General features: G+C 46.4%; 1 long non-coding RNA gene across 1 annotated transcript; it reads right to left on the bottom strand.

The window, feature by feature from the left end:
- Positions 1 to 2,069: 2,069 nt before the first annotated feature.
- Positions 2,070 to 20,306, bottom strand: LOC117804121. Its single transcript, XR_004628340.1, has 3 exons — positions 19,238 to 20,306; positions 16,969 to 17,148; positions 2,070 to 7,294 (listed from the first exon to the last, which is right to left on the bottom strand). It is a non-coding gene; the product is annotated as an uncharacterized LOC117804121 (long non-coding RNA).
- Positions 20,307 to 25,737: the final 5,431 nt, after the last annotated feature.

Genomic DNA, 25,737 nt, shown 5'->3' with positions numbered 1-25,737 from the left:
CAGTTCACAGTCTGTTAGCTGTTTTAATTTTCAATCCAAATAGAATTCCCAGAAATCACACGGAATTGAAGTAACTCCAGTTTCCTTTCTTTGTTTCTAGAGGCCCTGAGGTCTCACTGTTGACTCAGTCTGTGGTTTACGCACAGAAGAGTGAAGGACTGGGGGCGGAGGGGTGCGGGCTCTTGTGATTCCAAACAGCTAGGGCCCGGGTCGTGGGTGGGCGTCAGAGACTGACTACAGAGCTGGGAATTCTCCGGTAGAACGCGATATTTATTAAAGGTTAAGTAATAAAAGAGTGCTAATGTGGAACTGCGTATCTATTACTAAAACTCAACAGTAGTTGTGGCCATGCTTTAGAACTTAGGCAAACATGATGGGGTCTGGGGAGTCTGTTCGATCACTTACATTGTTTAGAAATGTTGGCACGCGGTGATAATAAAAAGGGAATGAATTTTTTATTTTACTTGTGTTTTGAAAATAATTATTAAAAAAATTCTCTACAGACAATGTACCCTCTGGTTGCTTGACCGCAGGGCAAGCACCCCACCCCACCCCACCCCAACACCTTACTTGTGATAAGCTTCTGCTTCTGGCTAGAATAGTTTCTGTATTTTAGGGGATTGAAGACGACTTGGGTTTAAAGAGTTTTGACAGCAAGACGCTTGTGCTTTTTGTTCAACAGGTTTTAGTTCTGGGCCAAGAGAGGAAAAAAATGCAATTCTTAATAGTCAACGCTTACTTCGTGTCTGCTTTGTGCCAGGCCCAGCGCCCAGTGCTTGAGGTGAACTATCTCGGCTTTCCCTCCGAGTGTGCCCCTGTGAGCTACGTTCTGCTGTCACTAGCTTCAAAGAGGGGAACTGAAGCTCAGAGAGACCACGTCACTTCCCCAAGGTCACACAACTAGTAAGTGGTACAGAATGAGTCTGGGCCCAACAGCCTGACTTTAGGGCCTGTGCTCTTGACCTTCAAGCTCGACTGCCTCCTCCTCTGTGTCCACCTACCATGTGCCCATCCAACAGAAGACAACACACCACAGTGGCACAGTAATCATTTGGGGGTATCTCTTCAGGGCCAAGAACTAGAAACACATTACTTTATCTCATCATCACGACAGCCCTGCAAGGAAGTCTTCTGTACCCCTTTCTACCCAGCATGAGAATGACATTCAGCAAGTTAATTGCTTTTGATTACAGAGTAAATGATGGAGTTGGTGTTCAAGCCTATAGTTTCTTCTGTGCTTTCTGTTACCTCAAGCTTATTTCCTAAGGCACCCAATGCTGTCCGGTGCATTGAACCAGAAATACATAGGTGCACACACAGTATGAGAAAATCCCCATGCATAAGAAACAAGTTGCTGACAATCTAGTCGGAGAGCGAGGCACTCGACTTCCCAGCTTGCTTTGCAGCTAGGGTGGCGCCGTCCAGGCCAGTGAAAATGTTAAGGGGAAGTCCACTGGTGAAGGTGGGTGGGCCCTAGGAAGGCTGCTGCTTTCCTGAAAAAAGGGGCAAACTCCGTTGTTAGGGACCGTCTCTCATTCTTCCCTGAACACAGATCTGCAATCGCCATTTTGGAACCATGAGGTACAAGCCAAAGGAATCTCAGAGGTGGCTGCCCTAATGTCACAGAGCTGCTGAACCAATACCAATGACCACCTCCCTCCACTTCTGTGGGGGAAAAGTCCATAGTTCTTTCAGCTATCTTAACTGGGTATTTTGTCACTTGCAGCCAGATATGACCTAAGTGATTCAGAAAGAAGTGAGTAGCCTTGCTTTCCTTATACCTGAGAGGTAAGCCTTTGATTTCTATGCCTATTTGAACTGTCGTTTTCCCTTGCCTTCATAAAGATGGTATCCTGAATATAATTTAAGATATCTTAGGAGTGCCTGACTGGCTCAGTCAGTAGAGCATGTGACTTTCTGTCTTTGGGTCATGGGTTCAATCCCCACATTGGGCGTAGTAGAGGTTACTTAAAAAAAAAAAAAGATATCTTAAGGACACCTGGGTGGCTCACGTCATGATCTCAGGATCCTGGAATCGAGCCCCACATGGGGCTCCCTGGTCAGCGGGGAGCCTGTTTCTCCCTCTCCCTCTGCCCACCCCCCCACCAGCTTGTGCTCTCTCTCTCTCAAATAAATAAATAAAATCTTTTTTTTTTTTTTTAAAGATATCTTAGTGTTGTGGCCATGACACTCCAGGTATCTCCCAGGGCCACTGCCCCTTCTGAGAGCAAGAATCAGTGGCTCCTTGTGAATGAGTCCCATGCTTTGCACCAAGTGACCATTATTCTCTGGCCAAGGCTAAGTTGATTCCGACTCTTGGAACTTCCCTGCAAGCACCCATCCGCAGGTCAGCGAGTAGCCTACGTGGTGGTCTGACCTGAGAGCTCTCCAGTGAAGGTGCTAGGTAGCTGTTAACTGGCTCACCTGTGAAGCAGAAATTGAGTCACGCAAGGAGAGGCAGAAGCCATAAAGCAAGACAAGTCACAAACAAGCAGTTGCTACAAAGCAATGGAAGTCAGGAACAGGCAGAAACCAAAAGGTGGAGAGAAGGAGAGTCTAAAAGTGACAGGGTAACAGCAGGAGAATCGTAACTGTGGCATAGCGTTTAAGGCGGGGAAACCACCAAGGGCTGCTACTGAGGGAGTGATAAGATGCTGGGCCTCTCCCCCGCTGACCTTCTAAAGCTCTGTGCAGCCACGGGAGCGGCTATGATTCCTGACGGATCACGGACTATACTCCGTGGCTGGTGAAGCCGTGTTCTCTAGCTGACTCCCCAGGTACAGTTAAAATAACCCTCTAGGCAGTCTGAAAGAGCTTAACCAACACGTTGGCAACGCAGGGCCACCATTCCCATCATCGGTCCTCGTGGTGTGTTGTCCTCGCGCCTACGGTGCCCAGGGATTACAGGCCGGATGTCTGTCGGCCACGTTTGGGCCCAATACACGTGCTGTTTAGCCTCCACGATATCTTAAGAAGGAGTGCGTTTGGAGGCCTTTCGATGGTGTGTGTGCTCTTCCACCAGTCATGGCCCCTACCCCTGTCTGCTCCTAATACCTGCCCTACTTCGCACACTTACGTCACCTGCTTGGGCCCTGGAGGCGCTGGAGGGGCAGCCTCTGGTGGCCGATGCCGAAGGGTCACACACACACGCCTGCCCCCCCTGCTCCGGCCGCGGCAGACCTCTGCTCTCTAGGCAGGACAGGACAGGACAGGTGTCTTCTGTCCCTTCATCAGCCCCTCACTTCTCCACTGCTGTTCGTCACCCCTGTCGCCACTTCTAATCACATCCAGCACCACTCAGGGCAGCCGCTCTCTTCTCTCCTGGCCTTCTGTGGCTTTCACCATGCCTGTCTTACTGGGTGTTCGTGGGCTTGACCTTTGTGGTCTGAACCAATTAGCGGGTGCTTTTCCTTCAGCCCAGCAGGCCACGAATCCCGGCACAGCGTGGCCCCTAGGATGGTGGCTCCGCTTAGCTGCGCTGGTGAGCTGGCCCTCGGGGGCGGTGCTTTACCGTCCATCCGTTCCCTGTCTGTGGTCTCAAAGCCTTCTTGAGTCCAGAGGGATTCCAGAAGCCCGAGGGATCCGGAAAATGGGGGTAGCGCTGAGGCGGGGCTGGTCTCTGAAAGTAACAGCCTGTGGAGGTGGTGGAAGGAAAGAGTATGGGAGACTGGTGTCTGAGGTGGTCAGTAAGTTTTCCTCCCCGGGTGGGTTACAACAGACAATGCCAGTGTCTGTTGTACAAAGTGTCTGGAGTACAAAGAACATTCCAGGCTGCAGAGGAGGCAGCCCAAGAGAAAGGTGGGGGATGGTGCAAGGCACGGAGTGTGCTTGCGTGTCCGTGTACGTGTGTGCATGTTCGTGCATACACATGTGCGTGTCTGTGTACGGGGACTAGCGCTGGGGAGCTGTGGAAAATAAAGTGAGGCAGGAAACAATTACGCAGTGTCTTGAAAGGTGGATAAACAGCTTGAGGATAGTTTAGAGCCACTGAAGGGGAGAGGGAATCAGGCCCAGGCACCCATCTAGGTGACGACCCACAGGCAGGGCAGGAATGGCAAGGAAATCATCCTAGGGGATTCTGAAGGTGCAATGGAGAAGCCTGGGTGGTTGGATCAATCTGAAGGACCGAGGGGAGGAAACCATCAATGTCGATGCTGAAGTTTTGAGCTCAGGGGCATACTGGCACCGCCCGTAGAATGGAAAGTTTGAGAGAGCTGAAAAGAGAGAATGAATTCTGTTTTAGAAGTGACATTTCATCCTTCAGAAAGAGACCTTCCTTCCTCATTTATTTACTTGGCTGCCTGTGTGGTTGCCAGAGCAGTTCTGCGTCTGGAGGGTGATGGAGAAGGCTGGGGAACGAGGACAGGCCTCTCTCCTACCCGTCTCCAGGTTTCTTCGCCAGTAGGACAGCAGGACCAAAAGTTTGCACGAGACATCAAGTGGCTGCTGGTCTCTCATTGAGGGCTCTGGCCAGAATGAGACAGACGCCAACCAGTTAGTCCAAGAGGGGAGCTCAGAAGCTCATTACTTGATGTGACTTCAGAGGAACGCTCACATTCTTTTGCTGACAAGCAGGCACGAACTGAATTTGGCCCCGTCAGCACCTTGGCAGGCGGCCACGCTGTTAAATGGAAACTGACCCATCACAGGAATAAAGTGAAGGGCAAGTGATCATTCCATTCCACATTCCTTGCCATACACCCCATCCCTGCCCTCGGCATTCGGAACACTTTAAATCAATGTAGTGAGATCCCGTCATTGTTTTGAGACTGCTTAAACTTCGGCTGGGAGTTTAGGGACCTTTCTGCATCCCAAGGACCTAAGTGGGGGCTCCCGTGACAGGCGGTCATGGCCTTGAGTTTCAAACTAGTTGTGAGTTTTAGGGCACAGATCCACAACTGCCTACTGGGCCTGTATAAGCCCGAATGTTAGCAGGTAAACCTCACTGTAACAAGTTGCACTCTAAGTGTCAACCTCACTGTAACTCAGTTCATTTAGGAACAGTTAGCTTTCCTCTGCTGCCAGGCATTCTGGAAGTCCTAGATGGTCCCCATGGCATCGAGCACAATGAGCAGCTGTTCCATGCACAGGAGCGCCAGCTTTGCTTCCGCCAGCTGCTCTGACCTGGGAAAATAAGCTCACCTTCTAAGCCTTGATCTCCTTATCAGTAAAATGGGGGTTCTAATGCCTAGTTCAGAGTGTTGTCGTGACAAATACATTATATATAAAGGATGTGCTAGTTATCCACTGCCGCATAACAAATTACCCCCAAAACATAGTGGCGTAAAGCAACAATAAGCTTCCTTAGGAGTGGCTGAGCTGGGTGGTTCTGGACGGAACTTCTCAGACAGTCCCGCTGGAAGGCAACTAGGGCTGCAGTCATCCGATGGCTGGAGGGGGGTTAGAGGAACCGCTTCTAGGGCTGCTCACTGCATTAGGTGCATAAGTTGCTGCTTGGCAGGAGGTCTTGGCTCCTTTCCACACGGGCCTCCCCATAGCATGGCTAGCGTGTCCTTGGTGCACGGTGCTGGCTTCCCCCAGAGCAATCCGTCCAAGAGACCAAGGCGGAAGTCACGATGCCTTTTATAACAGCCCTAGGAGTCATGTATTGCCACCTCTCCTGTATGCTATTGGTCATACAGGTCAGCCCCGATTCAGTACGGGAGGGGACCCTATGAGCACATGCGTACCAGGAAGCAAAGATCGCTGAGGGCTGCCTTGAATGCTGGTGACCACAGGGCTTGCACGGCATCCAACGAAACCATAGCTTCCGACAGAAATACTGCTTCCTTTTCCTTTGCTCTAAAGGGCTGAGCATAGCACTTCTACTCTCACATCTAGTTGCCCTCCAGTGCCTTCCATGGTGATGTCAGAAAGGGCAGCACCCCATGGCCCCACAAGAGTGACCCTTAGAGATAAACTCAGAAACTTGAGCCTCTTCTATTTCTTTCCCCATTTATATAATCAGAATCCCTCACAGCACTTCTTGATTTCTCTGATGATTTGAGAGTTGCAGCCAGTCATGACCCACGGGACATGAGCAATCGCTGCAGCAGGAAAGACGCTGACTTGCAGTTTCTGGTCCAGCTCTGCTAGGCAGAAAGCAGTGACCCATGTCATCCCTGTGACAAGAGCAGAGATTGCGCTAGAAATGGAAGTGTGCCGTTCAGGGGCAACTAAAGAAGTGTTTATCAACAGCAGCCCCAACCACCTGATAACCCCAAGCCACGTGTCATGGTGATTTTCCCTGCATTGTTACAGCAGGTGTTACACATTCGATGAGACTCTGGTTGGCTGGTGATAGAACGGCTGAGGACAGCTTGGTGACAGAAGCTGCCAGTTGTTTCCCAACGTCAGTTCTTCTTTTCTTCCACACTTAGAGAACCCCCAATCATGACCTGGGAACAAGACACCCCAGAATAAAATTTACATTAATTAGGCTCTCTTGACAAAGTTCTGGCCAATGGGATGTAAATGGAGGTCACCTATGCAACTTCTGGAGAGGAAGCATATAGTTCTCTTACTCTTTCCTTCTTGCTGGAATTCTGATGAAATGACCAGAGCCCCAGGAGCCATTTTGGACCATGAGGTGATCTTGGGAATGGAAGCCACTTGTGGCAGAGCAAAAAGATAGAAGAAACCTGGGTTCTTCACACCATAGAGCTCTCTTCCAACCCTGGGCTGCCTGCCCAGAACATTAGAAAGAAACTTTTCATTTAAAAAAAACATCCTTTTTTTTTTGTTGTTGTTATTTTATAACAAACCCAACCCCAACCAGCACAGCTTCCTATTACAACAGCCATTAGTACAGTCCTTGCACATGATCTGCCACCAGGCATGCATTTACCTGCTGCTGGAAAGTCTGCAGAAATAATCCTAGTAAGAAAAAGATAAACCATCATTTATAGTTTCATGCAACATTTAGTGAGCTCCCCCTACTAGAGGCAAGGCACCGTGAGGGCTTCAAAGACAATGGGTCTCATCCCATGGAGCTCAACTACCAAATTACGTGGAGGAGGTCAAGCAGTTGTATACTGAGTTTGTTGTGAGTGTCTCCTCTATGTTGGGCCCCCTCTTACCACCGCTTTGTTTTTTCATGCATTTGTCTTTCCATTCTGTCATTCATTCATTCAACGAACATCCATGAAGAACTTTCACATGGCCGGCGTTGTGCCAAGGGCAGGAATCATACTGAGGTTCTAAAGCCGATGTGGTACGTGTCCTTGTAAAGTTAGCAGTACAGGGTGATGCAGTGTCCGGTGGGTATGTTTTGGGTTTCTTTCCCTTTAAAAAACTAAAATTGTAATAACATCATTTCTTATTTCAAAAACAGATATTCAATAAATGAACAAAAGAAAATAATCACATATAGTTCAGGAACAAATATTACCAACATTTTGCCATTTTTCAGAAGTCATAATATAAATATACTTTTTTTTTTAACATTGGGATTGCTTTATATTGGGGCCTGATTTTTTTTCACTTAGTATCATATTGTGAACATTTCACCATGACAAGAAATACACTCCTACGACAACACTTGGAGAGGCGACCATGTATTCCACTGGACGGAGCTATGTAATTTCTGCAGTCCCCCATTGCTGGACATGCAGGCAGGCCTTAATTTTCACTATTATAAAGAGCTACTATAATGGATAGTCCTATAGCTAAACATTTTATATACTTATGATTATTTCCTTGGAATAAATTCTTAAAAGTAGAATTGCTAGACCAAAATGTATATATAATTCTAAGAGTTTGGGTACAAATCTAAATGAACTGTAAGCGGTTAGACAAATTCAGTCTCTTCCCAGCAGGCCAAGAATTCGCTGAATTCTCTTTTTTTCTTTCTTTCTTTTTTTTTTTTAATATAAGGATTTTGAGAGGGCTCCCATAACTTGATGAAATCACTTACATCTTCCCATGAATCATTTTTCAGACTGCGTTCCTCTCCAGAGGAAAGAGCAGAGCTCCTGAAGAAGGCAGGAATCTGGCAAAGGTCACAGACACATGGGCCAGGCCTGGTAACAGCAGCCTTAGCAAAAGTCCTGCTCCAAGGCTGGACCAGCTTGACTCCTGCCGAATGTGCCTTGAGCTGATGGAGACGCTTACTCCCAGGCAGAAGGCTCCGATCCAAGCTCCCAGTCCCACTGGAGCAGTCCCTCCCCTTCTCTGAGTTCATCTTCTCCCCCCTTTCCTGCTCACCCTCATTCTTTGCCATCTGATTATTCTTTTCCAAAACAAAAAGAGCTTTACTGGATTTTCTATTTATAAAAATGATATAAACCCTTTGAAGCGATTTTAAAGAAATCTAGAAAAGGAGAAAGAAAACAACAAAAATCACCTCCAAATTTTTCACCCCAGTGATACGACCACTGTTAATACATAGGTGAATATCCTTCCAGATGTCTCTCTGCATTATACAACGCCTCCCAATTAGTGGTTAATCTTACAACAAATTCATGAGATGGGCAGCACTACCTTTCTTTTATAATTATGGGAACTGAAGTGTTAGAGATGTCAAGTTACTTGCTCAAGGTTATCGAGCTGGTACAGGGGGGAGCTGGGATTTGACCTGACTCCTACTTACCCAAAGCCCGCAAGTCTCAACCATTGCATGATTTCTCCAACTCTCCTGCTTTCTTCTTTCTGTATACGCATTTGTGTAAATGGAGTCCCTTTATTTCCTTTATTTATTTCATTCAAAAAGGTGCTGTGGGCAAAGATGTTGAGGCAGCGGGCTGTAAAGTTTAACTCTTAACTGACTGCTTACTGAACCTATGACTTGGGCCTGCTTAACCTCAGGCAACGTTCCTCATCGGTAAAGTGAGGATTGTCATACCTAACTTGGGAGTGGTTACAAGCGTCAAACCACACCATATATGTGCCACATGGTCAACTCATTAAATAGCAATTCTCATTGCCTTTCCGGGGAAGAATCACGGATCACCACTTGAATGACAGCTCGTTATGATACTGTGGGGATGTAGTAAGACGTATTTAACACACATTACATATGGTCTTGTCTTGACAGACATTGCATTTTCTGTCATTGTCTGGCTTGTCACTAATGTGCATCCCAACACATTCAACTTTGCACACTTGTCCAGTTGCCCCCTAAGGATAAATTCCTAAGAGAAGACTGGGATCAAAGTGGATGGATAAGACGAATCTACCCCACAGATGCGTTGCACCAACTCACTTCAAGAGGGGGGTTCTTTGTGCGGGAAATCGTGGCAGGAGAGCCTCCCCCCCGGTTTCTTGTTCTTCCTTCTCGGCTACCCATGAGAGGCTAGGCACTTGCTAGAGACCTCAACCACCCAGTTAACTCCTCTACAACTCTTCCTTCTTTCCTTCCTTTCTCAGATTAAAAAAACCTGTTCAGTGTCATAGCCAGGAGCCCCAGACCTTCTGTTACGGTAAAATTAAAGGTGCCATCATCAGTTGAAAACAAAACAAAAATTGCTGGAACTCAGTTCTGCCGAATCCTCCTACATTAAAGCCCTGTGTCTGTGTGTTGGATCTATATGGCATGTTTGCACATAGGCGAATACAGATTGGGATTACTTATAAGAGGGTGTGTGTCTAAGGGGTTTACACACACATGCAGATATGTGAGTGTAACATATGTGACCAAAAATGTAAAGCAGAAAAATATAACCCTTTCTTTTTTCTTTTTCCTAGAGAAAGAGAGAGAGCGTGAGCGTGGCGGGGGGGCGGGGGGAGGGAATTTCAAGCAGGCTTCATGCCCAGCATGGAGCCCAATATGGTGCTCGATCTCATGACGCTGAGATCATGACCTAAGCCGAAATCAAGAGTTGGACGCTTAACAAACTGAGCCACCCAGGCGCCCCGATAACCACTTCCTCTCAAGCCCCAGACTGACATTTCCTATAGAAGTATTAAATATGTCTGTTTTTTCATGTTTACAAATACTATGGAATACTATATACTTTTTTTTTTTCTGATTTTCACAGGCATTGCTGATCTACATGTGACATTGTTTTTAAAGATTTCTTTTAGAGAGCGAGAAAGAGAGAACACCCGAGTCAGGGGAGGGGCAGAGGGAGAGAATCTTAAGCAGACTCCCCACGGAGCCCAGAGCCCAAGGCGGGGCTGGATCTCATGACCTTGAGATCGCCATCTGAGCTGAAACCAAGAGTCAGTCTCTCAACTGACCGCATCACCTAGGTGCCCCTACGTGTGACATTTTTGTAACAAGCCTGTACCTTAAAACCAGACTCGGTGAGGGCAGAAGTGGCGGGGAGCCAGCAGGGCATTGGCAGGGGATTAGAAGGTGAATCCTTGCCGCAGATTTCCCTGTTAGGTCTACTGCCCACCCTCTGTTTCCCTGAAAAACCCTCAGAACACAGACACTCAGCTACTCCCTTCTTTGACTTCCTATACATCGGAGAGATATAAAGAGGTTTCAAATTTTTTTCTTTAAATTCAGTTTTACTCTAAATTTCTTAAGGAAAGGAGGCATGCAGGACTCCAGTTGGGATGAAGCTGTCATCAGATCAGCTGGTTTATCTGTCTCCAGGGACACTAGGCTCTTTCCAAAAATACGTTCCCCAGAGTTTTCTGGTTTGGAGTCAAGCCCCTGGGACAATGCCTCACAGTGAAGCCGACCATGCAATTAGGCAGAGGACAGCCCTCTCTCTCTCTCTTTCTCTGTTTTTTTTCAATGTAGTTGCCTCTGTGGGTTGTGTCAATTCTAATAAGGCTCAAGGCATCCCACCCTCCAGCCAAACATGAACAAGGAGACAAGGAGATAAGGTGGGAAGCCCGTATTAGTTTCATTTTTAAACACATTGAAAAATTTCAGAAAAGCAATGTAAGCTGTAGCCCAATCCCCACCATCCCTAATACTTCACCGGATTCAGAGTTGGCAAATCTCAATAGAAAAGAGCAACGCATCGGGAAACCTGTGCTCGTCCCGGCCCTGGTGCTAACCAGCAGTGCGACCTGGGGCAGGTACTGTACTCTGTGGTCCCCTCCGGATGGCCACAGTACAAGCATTTCCCTTCTCACTTGTGGGGTTGCCACTGTAAGATTCAACGGAAGTAACATGAACGCATTTTGGAAATATACAATGCAAGGTATTTATCCTGTTGGCATGGTTCATTTGAATTGCATGAGATCTAGAAGGCAGGGGGAAGACTGATCTTGCTCAGCTAGCTGCTCCCATCATCTTCCTGAGCAGACACAAGGCTAATTGCTCTCTGTCCACGCAAGCAATCGTCACTGAAGTCCAGCCTGGCTCCTGCTCCAGCATCTAAGTATCTCAGGGGAAGGAAAGTCTATCCCACCCAGGTAATTCAGTCCCCAGTTCAGAAATCCTCATTATCTGGGAGTTGTTTCAAAGTCTACCCAGAGCCCCCTGCATGGCCAAGTGAATTAATTGCCTCTTATTTTGATCTCTGAGGAGATAAGGATTATCTCCTTCACCCTGGCCTGACCTTGAAGGCTGTTTAAATTCTTCCCCTGCTGCTGTGTGTTCTTCTTTCTCTCTCCAGTGAAGGAAAAGCAAGAATTTATTGGAGATGCTCTTAAGAGGAATGTTAAGACTTTATCTTCTATGCAGTTTGAAAGACTCAGAAAGAAGACTCAGAATGAGGCTGAGGATGGGCTTGTAGATAAGGGGAGTATTTGCGTGTTGGTAACGGAGCAACGTGCCACAAAGGCTCCTCCTGTTGTTGGTCACTGAACCCCCAACTCGTGCCCAGGAAAGAGCCCAGGGAAGGCAGACAAAAGAAAACAGTGTTTCACAGCGACAGTCACAGAGGCATCAGACCAGAGCTCTGAAAGGTCTCTTGCCACCAGCCCAGCAAGGGTAGGGACCCAGCAATGCTCTGTTTTCCAGAATCTTCCTTTGAGAATGCACTAATGGCCCTCAGCAAGCAAGACTTTTTGCACCTATGTGAATGAACTCTTTATCAAAGCTCAGGGTCTTTTTTTTGGCAATGCGGCTATGGTATTGAGGTAAGTTCCAGCACTGTGATTTCTACAGTGAGGCGTTTATTTTTTTGCTTTCCAGAACAAAGGGCTGCTTTCCATAAGGTGGATCATTCTGAGTTTGAGGAGAAAATGGTGGGTTGGGAGACAGGCATGGGAAATTGCCACCCTCAAAGTCTAAGTTGGCTTATACCAAGGACTTCTGAAGATCAGAAGCCCACTGGCCTATAATCCTTATAGCAGCAATGCTTTCCTTGTGGCTCTTGTGTGAGCGTGAGTCTCCAAGCCCAGAGTCACTTGCAAAGTCTTGGAATGCAGCCCACCTTCAGCTATGTCAGCCCTGCAGCACGTGGTCCTTGGCATGGGATCCGGGCACTAGGCCTGCTCCTGACATTAGTGGGGCCCAGAGCAACAGCACAACCAGAAACCCCCAACACTCAGCCAGCCCTACCTGTCTCCCCACCCCTGGTTCCTTCTTGCACCGAAGCCCCATCCATGCCCCCACAAAAGGCTGCCCTCAGCCACAACCCAGGTCAATCAGACAGCAACTCATCCTTAGGAGGACGTCTCTAGGGAAGAGATCCACATAGGCCTTGCAAATTACCTTCTAACCCCACAGGCAATTCTGACATTCTGGGTAACCAGAGAATGTTCTAGAATAGGGAGGGGAGGATGAGTTCCCGATGGCACATCCTCTTGGCCCCCTGGTCTCTTCACTCCATGGAGGAGGTACAGAGGCAGAGAGGGTCTGGAGCAGGGCCTTCTAAAACTCATATATTTGCTAACTGTAGGCAAGTTGCTTACACTATCTCTGACTCAAAGCCCCCATCTGTTAAAGGGAAATAATAGTAACACTTATCTCACAGGCTGTTGTGAGCACTCGAACATTAGCAGATTCATACAAAGCACTTAGAACAGTGAGAGCTCTTAGGGAGCGCTCCGTAAGTGACAGACTGCGTTCCACCCACCCCGCAATTGCATTCACATCCAGTCCCATTTAAATACTCTCGCCACTGCGCAGTTGCCGTGAGCAGTGCTCTAGACCAACCCTGCTCAATAGAAATAGGATGCAAGTCAATAAGTAACTTTAATTTCCTAGTAGCTGCATTAAAAACAAAAATAAGAAACAGGTAAAATTAATCTCACGATATATTAAATTTAACCCGCTACATCTAAGATATTATCATTTCAACATGTAATCACTATAAAAGTTACTACTGAGATATTTTATATTCTTTTTTTCATAATAAAGCTTTGAAATCCTGTTTATTTTATACTTAACAGCAGATTACAACTTGGACTGGCCACGTTTCACATGCCCAGGAGCCACATGTGGCTCGTGGTCACCCTACTGGACCTTGCAGCCCTAGATCCTTGCCGCTCCAAGTGTGGCTTGCTAACCAGCTGCATCTGTCCCATATGCACTAGAAATGCAGAATCTCAAGCCCCAGCCAGGGCTACCGAATCAGAATCTGCATTTCAGCCGACCCCCACGTGGCCTGCGTACGCAGTCAAGTTCGAGCAGTACTGCTGGCTGAAAGCAAACTGGGAGCCCGTAGAGAGCAGAAAGTGATTCTCTCCTCTTACCTTTCCTTCTTTGTGCCTCTTTCTCCCTGTGGCTTTCCAGAAGGTGCCAGCCCTGGCTCCATCTGAGACCCCTCTGGAGAGCTTTAAAAATATGATACCTGGACTCAGCTCCAGAGATCTTGATTTAATTGGTCCAGGGAGGAACCCGGGCAACAGGTATAGTTAAAGAAGTTCCACAGGTGATATTAACATACAGCCTGGGCAGAGAGTCACCGGCCAGCCCAGCACCCAACACTGGCCTCATTCAGTCCTCACCGGTGATGGGGTAAACGCACCTGTACTTGTGTCCTCGAAGGTTTCGGGGCAAGGCAGTTTGAGTAATGCAGCTCGTACAAGCAGCCACAGCTCTGTAAAATCGCACAGATACTCGTCCTTGTCCCATAGACTCCCAGGAATCGATGCCATATGTGAAAATAGTATCCCTCTGAGAAGCTAAGGCATTCTTGATTTGATTGCTGCTGTCCATTGCCAGCTACACCTGCTAGCTCAGCTAATACCCCTGGTGCGACTGAAGTACGGAGGGCATATGTAATTCATATGTTTATTAAATAACTAATTGTCCTAATAAAAGTGCCCATGTTCAACATATGGATATTGTTGGTCCTTTCCAGGAAACAGTTGTTTATTAATAAATAAACAGATAGTTACTGAATCCCTACTGTGCCCGATCTAATGGGGCTGCAAAAATGTTTCCACGTGGTAGAGTCTATGTTCAATGACCTCATCACCTCGTGGGGACTGGCAAGGGTCTGCAATTCGGGACAGTTAACTCCTATCTGTCCTCCAAGGTTCTCCATCCGTAAAAATGGAAATAAAATCTAAAATCTTTATTCCCAGTACTTAGGATGTCCAAGGGATTTCCAACACCATCCCCTTTTTTTATGTTACAGTTAGCATTTTTTAACCTTAAAAAGTAATCTAGCTGGCTCAAGTCACCCAGTTTCTTCTTGCCAAAAAAAAAAAAAAAAAAAAAGCTTTCTAGATGAGGCATAAATGTAATTTTAAATCATTGGAGGCCCAACTTGATAACATTTCCCACTGTTTTTGAATCCTATATTTACCATAATAATGAAATGGCCACAGACAGGAAGCATTTTTCATCATGTAAATCATGAACACTGAAAAGGAAGGCTTCTTGGTGCTGTATTTCCTTCAGAATGTGGGGGAGGAGTTGCGGATGTGCACCTGTTCCCACACTTGCATTTTCTTGCCTGGTGGGGGCTCAGGGAAAGGCAGAAGAAGAGAGGGAAAAGGCAAAGGATCCCAGCTGCAACACAGCACGTCATCCCGTTCCTTGCCATCTCCCACTCAGATGGCTCTCCGGAGTTCTTACTGTTACATGGTGACCACAGCTTGCAAAATGTATTTCTGCCCAAAGTGTTGTGCAAAAACGTAAAGCAGACAGTCAAAAAGACAGTGAGAGATGCTAAAGGTAAGGGGGAAATACAAGAAGACGGCTCTGAAAGGCTGCTTTGGGGTAGACACAAGGACTGGTGTGGCCCAAAACACAGCCATTGGAGGCCAGACACCCCACGAGCTGCTGAGGGCCAGCATTTCCTCTGGGAGCACCAACTGCCCGCACTGGAAACTGACAGTCCTTCTGCGCAAAGCAAAAAGTCTCATTTTTAAGAACAAATCCGTTTGACAGCACACTGGCCATTCTGTTGTGTTGCATTGAGTCTTAGCGTGACCACCTTGAGGAACAGTTTAACAGGCATCAGGGTGGCAGCTGACAACCTAAGAGCCCCCCGCCCCCCAGAACCCAGGGCTGGAGCTGGATGCAAACAGGGTACCCCTGCCATCGGGCTCCTGCCTGCAGCCAGGTGACAGGGACCTGGCAGGCGCCTCTCTGGCTCCGGTTTGCAATCCTTTATCACGGACCTGCTGCCCACGCTTCACTCTGGGAATGCAGACAGCAGTTTGGCCCATGAGATTGTAAATGTTGGCCCGCCATCGGCCGTCTTTCTGTGCTTATCATCAGAATGGGCAGAGCTGACCTTAAATAGACAGTAAGTGCCATCATGGCAAGGAAAATGGGGACTTGGAGCCAGTGGGGTGTAATTAAAAGGCCAGACTCCCTTCTCTCCCCATTTTGGGGGCATTGGCCTGCTGAGCCCATCTCCCTGGAAAATTACCTTTGTGATTGTGCGACACCTAGGAAAAAATAGCACGGTTCCTCAAGTAGCTTCTTTGGGAAGGGGAAATATGTCAGGAGCAACACATTCTGGGAAACTCTGCAGCCGACATGGGTAGTCGCTGTCTCCCCATCTCCAGATGCTGCCAAGGTAAGCAAAGCCATGCACGGCTCTGCGCAATGAAGGGGAGCAGCAGCGCCAGGCGGTTGGGGAGCCGGAGGCCTGGCCGTGGTGCTGACACGCGGAGCTTGCCGAGCCAGCGCGCTTTAGAAGAAAGTGGCAGAAGAGAGAAGTGGGAAGAGAGTGACTAATAAGGAAGTCGTTATGAAATAGAACCTGTCTGGGTTTGGAAGCCTGGGTGACAGCTCCAGGTAGAGAGGGAACAAGCCCGTTATTAGGGCTGACAAACACAACGGTGCCACGTCACTCCAGGCAGTGCCACTGCCCCCTTTCTGAAGCCCAGGGCAAGTGTCCCTGCGTCAGGAGCGGCCCACGCAGCAACAGAGGGCTGTAGACAGACGCGGGATCTGCACTGTCAGGGCGTGAGCTGAAGAGGCCTGACACGTCCAGAGCCGAATGAATGCAGAATGAAAGGACCAGGACATTATTATAAAGAAAATACAGCAACATAGCAGGAAATGTCAACAATTAAAGGAGAAAAGCCATGGTATTCTACCTCCCTAATGAAGGTATTTTCATCTCGCCAAAGCTTTTCTAGCCTTGCCTACACGTACACATTTTTACGAAATTTTCAGCATGCTCTGAATTTCAAACCGCTTTTCCCATTTGTCCTCATTCATAAACATTTCCCAGCGTTCCTTCACATTCTTCTTATCTGTGGTAATTGCTACAGAAGATTCCACCCAATGGATATACCATAATTTACTGAAATATTCCTCCATTCTGCAGTAGATTGCTCTCTTTCTAAAAACATCTTTACTGAGGGATAATGGGTATATGATAAATTGCATAAGTTTAAAGGGTACAGTTTGATAAGTTTGATACATGTATCACCTGTGAAACCATCACCACAATCAGTATAGAAATGTATCTATCTCCCCCAAAAGTTTCCTCCTGCCCCTTGGCAATCTCTCCCTCCCCTCCGAGTCATTTCCATGTGAGAAACTGTTATTCCGGTGGTCCTCAGTACCCCTGGTGTTCATGCCATGAGGTAGTCCCCTCCGCTCAAATCTGGGTGACGCTGTGATCTGTTTTGAACAATAGAATGTGGTGAAACTGACACCGTGCTAGTCTCAGGCCTAAGCCTTAGAAAATACTAACAACTCACGTTCTTGCACGCTTGAAATGCTGCTTCTTGGAACCTAGTGGCCACGCCACGCGGAAGCTCAAGTAACCATGCGGAGCAGACCTCTGGCCCACCGATAACCAGTGCTTTGGGTCTTCCAGGCACGCCGGTGCTCCAGCCCACACCACAGGAAGCATGCTAGCCCAGCCGTCCCACAACATCCTGTCAAATAATAAATACATTATTGTCGTTTGGGCCACTAAGTGTGCCGTGACTCGTACCACAATTGCCAGTAAGTAAAACAGGCCGAGAACATTAGAGATTATTGTTAGGATAGGCTCCCATGCTCTGAGAATGCCATTAGAGAGTACAAGAGAGGCGAGGCAGGATTGTTCTCCAACTCCATGTCACTCTCTAGTGATTCCCTACTTACTGCCTCCTTTACAGCTAAACGTGGCAATGTGCTTACGTTTGCTGTCCATCCTTCCTCACTTGGAGTTCACTCCTAGAACTGAGCTTTCGCTCTTATGGCCCCTTGAAAATGCTCTCCCTGGGGTCAGCAGTGACTTCACTGTTGCTTCACCAGGGAGAAGTTTTCAGCCCTCACCTTATTTGACCTACCAGCCGCATTTCTCTGCGAATCATTCCCTTCTGTAACTTGTCTTTTCCCTACGTGCACTGGGTAGGATAAATACCGATTCAGCCACATTTAAGAGACCTAAAGAAACAGTTGCTTAAAAGCATAGGATTTTATTTCACTTTCATGTAAGCACTGGACTCAGTATTTTGGCTCTGCTCTGAGACACTGTCAGAGGCCCAGGTTCTTTCCATCTTCTTGCTCCAAAATTCCTGGCTGTTCCACCTCTGTGCACAGTCCAAGATGGCTCTTCACCCCTGCTTCATTCCACCACTGGAAAAGGGGAAAACACAGAGGGGAGAATATGCCCCTTCTCTTTTGGAGAATCACCTATAGTTGCAAACAGCACTTCTGTTCAGATCCCATTAGCCCGAACATAGTCACATGGTCACATCTAGCTGCAATGGAGGCTGGGAAATGTAGTCTTTTTTTTTTTTTAAGATTTTTAAAAATTTATTTATTTGAGAGAGAGAGAGAGACAGAGAGAGTGCACGCATGAGCAGGGTGAAGGGCAGAGAGAGAAGCAGGCTCCCCGGCGAGTAGGGAGCCTGATGCAGGACTCGGTCCCAGGACTCTGGGATCACAATTTGAGCTGAAGGCAGAGCCTTAACAGACTGAGCCATCCAGGTGCCCTTTTATTTTTTTAAGATCTTTTTATTCATTTTAGAGAGAGAGAGAGAGCACAAGTGGAAGGGGCAGAGGGAGAGGGAGAGAGAAACTCAAGCAGACTCCACACTGAGCGTGGTGCCTGACATGGGGCTCGATCTCACAACCCTGAGATCATGACCTCAGCTGAAACCAAGAATGGGACACCCAACCGACTGTGCCACCCAGGCATCCCTGAGAAATGTAGTCTTTAGCTGAATGGCCATGATCCCTGTCAAAAATTCTACCACCAGGGGAGAGAACAGTGTTGGGTCAACTAGCATTCTCCGTTATACCCAACTATGTGACTGCTACACCCAGATTTCCAGATTTCTTGTATGTATTTAGGGACATAATGATTTTTTTAAAGATGGGATCATATCATATATATGTTTTGGTAATCAGACTCCACCCCCTCATTAGTGTATTGTAAAAGCATGTGTCAATAAATACACTTAAATAACGTGACTTTTCAAGTTGGATGGTGGAATCTCATATATATTATATAAATACATATATGCCATAATCCCCTTATTAACCATTTAGGTCATTTCAATTTGTCCTTAATGAGTAATACTAGGATGAAAATTCTTATGACTTCCTTAAAATCAATTCCCTGATTTGGAAATGCTGAACCAAAAATCATTTTTAAAGCTTTTAATATATATTCTTCTCTGACATGGCTTCTCTTTAGTCTAATGCTCAATTTTTCAACAAACTTGATACAAATGAAAGCCCTCTATTAATTGATTAGATTTGTTCTACTTTATTGAGGTATAATTACATATAACAAACTGCATCTTTTTAAAGTGTACACTTTGATGATTTTTAATAGGAATACACACCTGTGAAATCACTGCCACAGTCAAGACATAGAACATTTCCATCACCCCCAAAAGTCTCCTCATGCCCCCTGTGGTACTTTCCTCCTCCACTCCTGGGTACAGCATGCTGATCTATCTTTTGTCAGCACACAGATTAACTTACATTTTCTAGAATTTTATATAAATGGCATTATATAATATGTACCATTTTGCTTCTCGCTTCTTTGACTCAGCATAATGATGGTTATCAGTAGTTTGTTCCTTTTGATTGCCAGGAGTGTTCCATTTCATAGATATGCCCTAGTTTGTTTATTCATTCACCCACTAACAGACATTTGCGTTGTTTCCAGGTTTTAGTTCATATGAATAAAGCTGCTCTGAACATTTGTGTCCTAGACTTTATGTGGGCATATGTTTTTATTTCTCTTGTGTAAATACCTAGGAATGGAATGACAAGGTCATACAGTAAGTGAATATTGAATTATTTAAAGTATTTATTTATTGAACACACTTTGTTAGAGCAGTTTTAGCAAAATTGGACAGAAAGAACAGAGTTCCCATATTAACTCCACAGCCACACACCCACAGCCTATCCCATTATCAATATCCCTCACCGGGGTGGTATATTTGTTGTAATTGATGAGCCTACATTGATACATCATTATCAACCAAAGTCCATAGTTTACATTAGATTTCACTCGTGGTGTTGTACAGTCTATGAGTTTTGACAAATGTATAATCACGTGTATCCACCATTATAATATCATACAGAATAATTTCACTGCCCTAAAATCCCTCTGTGCTTTGCCTCTTTATCCCTCCCTCTCCACTAGCCTCTGACAATCACTGATCTTCTTACTATATCTACAGTTTCGCCTTTTCCAAAATCTCATGGAGTTGGAATCATGCAGTATAGAGGTTATTCAGGCTGGCTTCCTTCACTTAGTAATGCACTGTTAAGTTTCCTCCATGTCTTTTCATGGCTTGATGGCTCCTTTCTTTGTAGCACTGAATACTATTCCATTGGCTGGGGGTACCGCAGTTTATATATCCATTTGCCTCCTGAAAGACATTCTTGGTTGCTTCCAAGTTTCGGCTATTACAAATAAAGATGTCATAAAGATCTGCGTGCTGGGGTTTGTCATTTGATTTACAACCAAGGAGCACAATTGCTGGATCATATGGTAAGAGTATGTTTTAATTTTGTAGGAAAGAGCCAAGTGACCTTTTTTTTTTTACGATTGTATTTATTCATTTGAGAGAGAGAGAGAGAGAGAAAGCACAAGCAGAGGAAGGGGTAGAGAGAGAGAGAGGGACAAGCAGGCTCCCCACTGAGCAGGGAGCCCAAAGCGGGGCTGGATCTCAGGACCCTGGGATTGTGACCTGAGCCAAAGGCAGATGCTTAACTGACTGAGCCACCCAGGCGCCCTGTCAAGTGACCTTCTAAGGTGGCTGTACCATTTTGCATTCTCCACAGCAGCGAATGAGAATTCTGTTTCTCCACAACCTCACCAGCACCTGGTGCTGTCAGGGTTCTGGATTTCGGCCATTCTCATAGGTGTGTAGAGGCACCTTGCTTTAGTTTGCAATTCCTTAATAACACCTGTATGTGTTCTTTGGTGAGGTGTCTTTTCAGATTTTTCTGCTCAGTTTTTAATCAGGTTGTTTTCTTATTTTTAAGTTTTAAGAGTTCTTTGTATCTTTTGAATCATAGTCCTTTACCAGATATGTCTTTTGCAAATATTTTCCCCCCAGTTCTGTGGCTTGTCTTCTCAGCCTTTTAACAGTGTCTTTTGTAGAGCACACCTTTCTAATTTCCATGAAGTCCAGCTTACCAATGATTTCTTTCTTGGATCGTGCCTTTGGTGTTGTTTTCACCGTCAAAGTCGAAACCAAGGTCATCTAGATTTCCTCCTATGTTATCTTCTAGGAGTTTTATAGGTTTGCATTCCGCATTTAGGTTTCTGATCCATTTTGAATTAGTTTTGGTGAAGGATATAAGGTCTGTGTCTAGATTCATTTTTTTTGCATACAGATGTCCATCTGTTCCCAGACCATCTGTTGAAAAGACTACCTTTTACACATTGTATTGCTTGTGTTCCTTTATCAAAGATGAGTTGATTATATTTATGTGAGTCTGCTTCCGGGCTCTCTGTTCTGCTCTATCCGTCTGTCTACTCTTTTGCCAATACCACAGTTACTGTAGCTTTATACTAAGTCTTGAAGGCAGGGAGTGTCAGTCCTCCAACTTTGTTCTTTTCCTGTAATATACTATTGGGTATTCTGGGTTGGTTTTTTTTTTTTGTCTTTCCATATAAACTTCATTTTTTTTTCTTTTCATTTTTTTCCCTAAGAAGGCTGCATGCTCAACGTGGGGCTTAAATTCACAACCCTGAGACTGAAAGTCGCATGCTCTACTGACTGAACCAGCCAGGCGCCCCTCCATATAAGCTTTAGAATCAGTTTGTCCATATCTGTAAAGTTAACTTGTTAGTGAATGCATTTACTACCACCAAACTGTACCTATGAAACACTAAACCAGCCCATCTCCAGCCCTAAAACTGTGAATTCTCAGCCAAAGAGGAAGTGTTTCATTTCATTTCATTTGCATATTAATGCAATGCAATACCAGGATGGTGGGACCTGAATGCCTGAGAAAGCGCCACCAGCAAGTAAACACTTGGTTGAAAAGTTGAGCACAGCAAGTCACTGTGAAGGGTGTGAAGGGCGTGAAGGTCACAGATGAGGAGACATAAGGTCTGATAAAGTACACATAGCTCATTACAAAGATCTAAGGACAGACAGACTTGTTACAACAGACAGACAGCAGCAGGTTAAGTGGGTGTAAGGACCAGACAGGTGGGAGTCCATCTGAGATGCTGGCCGTGGCTGTGGCCGTGGCCGTGCCTGTGGCTGTGGCCGGCAGTGATGGGCAAGGTGGGAAAACGCTGGTGGGGAAAGCTCCCCTGCACGGCACAGGAAGGTTTCACACCCGCCCTGGAAGGGTGTGCAGAAAACTGGAACATCTTCTTAAAAACTCACACTGTAAGAACAGTTTGTTTACACACACAGCTTTGTTGAAGACTGGAGTGTTATTTGGGTGTCTTTTTGCCTTAAAAGAAAAAAAGGTTTGTTTTGTATTGGCTAAGCCAGAACAGAGACTTCACTGTAGATACCAACGGCGTTGTCTTTGCATGCTGTCTATCACGGTCTGCCTGGTTCACATTTTGGACAGAATGTGTACCATTCTGTGGTACAGTGCCTCCCGGCCCCGTCGGCTTCCCCGATCCCAGGTGCCATCTCCCACTCCCCTGCTTCTCATCCTTCTCTCCCAGCCAGGCCCTTGCTCTGGGGGCTCAGTCCCCCCAGGGCTCACTACAAACGTAGAGAGAGGAGTCTGGAGAGCAAGGAGGTGCAAGGGAGTGGAAAATATACCTTGAAGAAGCAACAGACAGAAGAGGGCAGGCTCTGGTGTTGGCGGCAGCCTGGGGGAGAGGCGGCCAGGGCCTGTCATCGCATCCAGCAGGGGTGAGGGATGCATTTTGGGATGGGTACTAGTCCCTCTCTTTAGTTTCTCTCCTTTCAGTCACAGTCCCATCCAGTTCATTCTTTTCTGCGGTCTGATTCTATGCAAGCGGACAGTATTAGTTCCCTAAGGCTGTCCTAACAAATTTCTCCGAACTGCAGGCTTAAAACAACAGAAATTTATTCTCTCATGGTGCTGGAGGCTAGAAGTCTGAAATCAAGGTGTCGGCAGTGTTGGCTCCTGCCGAGGGCTCCAAGAGCGAATCGGTGCTCAAACTGGGGTTCGGGGATCCTGGAAGAACTAAAGAGATCCCAGAAGGATTTAAACATTTTGTATTTTCACTTCAATAATAATCTTCGGGGCGCCTGGGTGGCTCAGTCCTTAAGCGTCTGCCTTCGGTTCAGGGCGTGATCCTCTGCTGAGAGCCTGCTTCTTCCTCTCCCACTCTCCCTGCTTGTGTTCCCTCTCTCGCTGGCTGTCTCTCTCTCTCTCAAATAAATAAATAAAATCTTTAAAAATAATAATAATAATCTTCAAACACATTTGCATAAACAAACTTGGCCAGGTCATCTGGATGGACACCTTAGAACAGAATACTGATCATCCTTTCAGCAGAACGTTTTCGCTCTTGTGTTTCTCACCTTTTGTTGGTGTCTTGAAGTGCTGTTTAATTATCACAGACAAGTGGAGAAAGAATAGGTGCTTTTCAGTAAGTCCCACAGGAAGAGGTCACCGACCCAAACACCACAGGGGCTGGCAGCTAACACAAATGAGGACAGCCAGGGGAGTGGAGTTGGGGTCTGCCTGGAAGCCCAGCTCCAGCAAGAGGGGGCTGCCATTCAGCTCCAGACTCTGTGGGCCTGCAGGGCTCGATCTTTCAGTTTTCCAAGACAAGCTGGAAGGGCAGATTTTATGGGTAATGTCTTTATTCTCTTATAATCGCAGCCGATTGAAAAAAAAAATGAGTCCTGTGAGGGTCAAATGAGACCTGTCAAGGGCTACACACAGCCTACAGCCCTCCAGTTTACAAGGTCTAGACTAGAGTGAGGTTGGAGGCAAGTTGAACCATTGCACAGCATATGGTGGGTCAAGGATGCCAAGCTCAAAAGAACCATGTCCTAGAAACTAGTATTTCAAGAAGCAGAATTAATTTTGGCAAAATAACATCATTAATCACACTAATCTATTTTAGTTTGGTTGGGTCTTTTTAATTTGTAATCTTGCCTTTGGTTTTGTAGTTGTAAAGAGTGCTATTTGTCAGTATTTAGGAAATGTCCTAATTGAAGTAATTCAAATCAACGGTGGGAATCTAGAAGATATCGTCATTCTCAAGTCTGAGAAATCATGTCCTACCTTAGCCAATCTTCAAATAAATCCTTAGGATTATGTATTATTATTCCCATTTTATTGATGAGAAAACTGAGACTCGAAGAGTTTCAGTGAGCTGCCCAAACTCACACAACTAATCAAAAGGAGAGCTGGAATTTGAACCCACGCAGGGCTGTCCCCAAGCCCATGATCTCAATGCTGACTCCCTAATTAGCAGGACTGGACTTCTGAATGATGTGTCTCTCCCACCTGAGTCCTCTTACCCTGCTTTTGACCTTCCATTGCCATCTGCCCAGCCAAGTCTACACACCTGAGAGTTTAGAGGTCCATGACCAGTCTTGAGGGGTCAAGCCTTGGACATCTGGGATTGGGTCTCGGAGGGACCCAGAACTCAGAAGGGCTTAGGAGGAATCTGTGATCAGAAGAGTTATCAATGACCTCTCAATTATGTTCTTGTCATCTCAGGTTTTATGGCCTGGAAATCTAACCACCATTTACAATCTCATTTTATGGATAAAGATCATATAAGTGTCAACAACCAGCTGAATATAATCTAAACTGTTTATGTTCAGATCAAGTCTGATGAGGAATCTGCTGAGAAGGTGGTGTTTGCCTCCCTTAAGAGTGGGTTAGCGTTCTGTCTGTCTAGCGTCCCACACCGTCCCCCCCCCCCGGCTCTGTCTGCCACTCCACGAAGGGCCTGGAATCAGAAAGGTTTAGTGGAGGCTCATCCACACACGTGGGCAGTGGGACCTGAAAGACGTACCCGGCTGAAGACATGAAACAATGCACGGGAAAGATCGGGAAGGAAATGCAGTGAAATGTTGGTAGTGGTTGTCTCTGGGCTGGTAGCATTATGGGAGATTCACATCTTCTTTATGCTTTTCTCCAATATCAATACAATGTATTGCTTTTGATATGAAGGAAAATTATTTTGAGATGAAAGAGAAAGGCTTTATGACAAAACTCACTGCTGGCAGTGGGGAAGGAGTGCGCTTGCCGCACACAGCCATCTGTTACATTTTCCTAAGTGTCCCCCAGTGTAAGAAGACAATAGGAGTCACAGATTGGATTTGGAGTAAAATTTGGACAATTGTGATGACTGGAAGCATTCCAAGGCACTTGTTAAAGATGTAGGCAGCGACATACTTCTTTGTTTCTTCTCCATTGACGCCAATCCAGCTGAGTACTTATTCCTCTTCCCTCTCCCCCCACCAAACCTGGGCTCCCTCCCCTCCCTCTAGTGACTGGCACTTGAAAGGGAAGCTTATGTGGTCCTCCAAAATAGAGGTGGTGCTTGCTCCTTAGTTCACTGAGGTTGTCCTGGGTTTGAGGCTCCTTTTGCCACCTGCTGCTGCCACCAGCACTGGTTCTATACCTTCGGTGGGCTCTTCTCCAAGCCCTAGGCTGCCCTAGTGTGGGCACATGGGCACCTCCTCGCTGACACAGGCCCTGCCCTGAAACCCTCTGCTGCAAGCAGTGGCTCCTTCTCTGGGGTGTTAACATAACTTTCCATTGGGGGCCCACACCCCCCAAATCCACAACCTCTAAACCACCTCTTAGTATTCAGACTGCAAACCTTCAAGGCCCCCGCTCAAACTCCTAGGTTCCACCTCCCTGCTCCAACCCTTCTCCATTTTGGGTAACTCCCAACCCTCCCTAGAAGGGTCCAGAGTGACTAAACAGAGACTTGGTGGGGTTGCCTTTTCAGCAACTTTTAAAACACAGAAAAGCCAATCATTCTCTGTGGGAGAAGAGGGCATAGAACTGAAGAACACAAAAGCCTGGCTCTTTGCTGCGAAGGAAAAGGAGGACATTGTTTTATTCTTTTCCTCAGGAGTCTAAAGCAG

The sequence above is a fragment of the Ailuropoda melanoleuca genome, chromosome 1 (genome assembly GCF_002007445.2).
Source record: "Ailuropoda melanoleuca isolate Jingjing chromosome 1, ASM200744v2, whole genome shotgun sequence".
Taxonomy (NCBI): Eukaryota; Metazoa; Chordata; class Mammalia; order Carnivora; family Ursidae; genus Ailuropoda; species Ailuropoda melanoleuca.
This window is presented reverse-complemented; position numbering and strand designations above follow the sequence as displayed.